Raw genomic sequence first — 2,893 nt, forward strand, 5'->3', positions numbered from 1 at the left:
AGTATGTAGTGACCTTCTTTATCTCTTTTGATTTTTGTTGGTTTGAAGTTTACATGGTCTGCAAACAGAATAGCTACCCCTGCTTTTTTCTGGGTTCCTGTTGCATGGAGGATTGTTTTTCATCCTTTGACTTTTAGTCTATGTATTTCCTTTTGAGTGAAATGTGTTTCCTGTATACAGCATATCGTTGGATTTTGTTTTTAATCCACTCTGCCAGTCTGTTTCTTTTGACTGGAGAATTGAGGCCATTTACATTTATAGTTACAACTGATATGTATTGATTTATCATTGTCCTGTTATTTACCTGTGTTGGTGTCCTAACTTTTCTACCTGTTTACTTGGTTGCTCTTCTTGACATTTCATTTCTACTGTTGTTCTTGAAATTGTGGTCAGATTTTTCTCTGTCTAGAATATCTTTTAGTACTCTTTGTAATGCTAGCTTGGCACTCATGAAGTTCTTCAGTTTTTCTTTGTTGTGAAAATATTTCAATTCTCCATTGAATTTCAGGGATAGTTTGGCAGAGTACATCAGTCTTGGTTGGAAGCTGTTCTGTCTTAGGACCTGTAATACTTCACTCCAAGCTCTTCTCAATTGGATGATTTGTGCTGAGAAGTCTGCTGAGATTCTGATGGGGTTTCCTTTATAGGTAATCTGTTTCTTTTCTCTAGCAGCTTTTAATATTCTGTTCTTTTGCTGGAGATCTGGGAACTTCACTATTATATGTCTGGGTGTCATTTTATTTTGGTTGTGGTTGTTTGGAGTTCTATATGCCTCATTTACTGTGTATCAGGTTCTGTTTCCATGCTTGGGAAATTTTCTGCTATTATTTCTGCAAATATTCTTTTTATGTCAGTTGTGTTGCCTCCTGCTGTTTCATTGACTCCTAGTCATATATTATTCCTCTTTGCCTCATCTTGCAGCTGTTGAATTGACTTTTCCTGGATCTTTGTTGATTTTACAAGATCCTTTGTTTCACGGTCGCTAGCTGCCATGCTGTCTTCAAAGTCTGAGATTCTATCTTCAGCTTCATTCAAGCAGTTTTGGTAGCTTTCAATGGCAGCTTTGTTTTCCTGGAATTCTCTTTGAATCTGGTTCATGTGTTCTAAGTCCTTTCTATATTTTTCATTGAATGCTTTTGTCCCTTGCTTTTGTCCTTCTATTTTCTTATATATTTCTTCTTCAGACTTTTTGAGCAGTTCCTTCATTATTGTTGTCATTTTATTTTTTGCCTGAGAGATTATTTCTGATCTCATTTCTTCTATGGCCTTATGGAGTTGTTTCTTTACTTCCATTGCAATCATTTCAGCTATTTCAGGCATGTGTTTACCAAGTTCTCCTATGTCTTTGCCTCCTGGACTTGTTCTGAGTGGGGTGGAGTTCTGGGAATGTGTTTTAGTCCTTCGTTTTGTCATGTTTGCTCCCGGACGCAGAAAGCTCAGTTTCCCTCTTCAATAGCTGTACAGCAAAGGCCACTACTGTCCCTAGTTTTCCTGTTGGTTAGGTTTACCCCGAGTGACCTCTGAGAAGCGCTACTTAGTCTCACGTTTTTCGGCAGTTGTTGATTTGTATCTAGTTATCTCAGGTCTCAGACGAGGGCCTGGGTGTCAGCTGATAGCCAACCGTCTGATCCAGTGTCCCCTTGCAGTTCAGGGCACGTGCCCTGTCCAGACTTGGGTTGCACTGGTGTGACAATCCAGGTCCAGTGGATCTATGTTCCCAGGCAGTTCAGGGTACAGGCAAAACCCAGACACAAACCGCAGGGTTGACAGTTTGTGAACCGCCTGATTCTGTGTCTCCAGTCAGTTCAGGACACATACAGGAGCCAGATGCAAACCAGATGGGCAGCAGTCACAGACTGTCTGTGCCTGCTACCCCCTAGGGGATCTGGGTGAAAGTAAAGCACAGACTCGAACGTGGGACCAGCAGCTCTTGGAAGCACTCACTCACTCGGTGCAGGGCACACTCAGGGAGCTTCTGAGTGAGGACCTCCTGTCTGCCGTGGGTGCAGGGAGGGCAGAGAGTCAGACTGTAATGGTGGCGGTGTCCTGGGTCACCCACTCTGCCCTCAGGAAGTTGATGAGAAATACCTGGCTCTCTGAGAGTTTCAGCTGGGAACAGTGGCGGTATGAGTAAAGCACAGACTTGAACTGTGGGACCAGCAGCTCTTGGAGCACTCGCTCACTTGGCATAGGGTGTGCAGGGACTGGGAGAGGCTACATGCCCCCACCCAGCCAGAGAAGTCCCTGGGGCTTCTGAGTGAGGACCTCCTGTCTGCCACGGGTGCCCGGAGGGCAGAGACTCAGTCTGTAATGGCGGCGGGGTCCTGGGTCACCTGCTGTGCCCTCAGGAAGTAGATGGGAAATATCTGGCTCTCTGCGAGTTTCAGCTGGGAACAATGGCGGTGTGAGTAAAGCATGGACTCGAACTGAGGGACCAGCCCACTATCTGATCTTAACCTGGGCTTCAGAAAACTGGCCAGTACTCTCAAATCAAATGTGATGCTTTGCATGGGCATGGCTGTGTATATGCTTTATTCTTGGGGAAAATGGACTGTAACTTCCAGTGGTTTCATTAATGGTTCTATGATCTCAGAGAAATTGTTTCTTAGAATCATCAAACTCCATGAATTTTATGATTCCCCAGCAAACTGTGTAGATTAGGAAATGGCCCAGGGCAAAATAGGTCAGCAAAATTTATACTACTTTTCTGCCTCAGCGCTATGTAGTGGCTGAGGGTGAACACTCTCCCCACTAAATGCTTCCATGGGACTCATAGTCTTTTTAGAGTGGAAAAAAACACATCTGGTGAACTAATTATTTTCTTCCAGAAGTATATGAAATTATGTATTAGTGCCAGGGCATTTGCCTAAACAAGAAAACCTACCCCAGAGAG

The sequence above is a fragment of the Chinchilla lanigera genome, unplaced genomic scaffold (genome assembly GCF_000276665.1).
Source record: "Chinchilla lanigera isolate Chin_1 unplaced genomic scaffold, ChiLan1.0 scaffold00052, whole genome shotgun sequence".
NCBI lineage: Eukaryota > Metazoa > Chordata > Mammalia > Rodentia > Chinchillidae > Chinchilla > Chinchilla lanigera.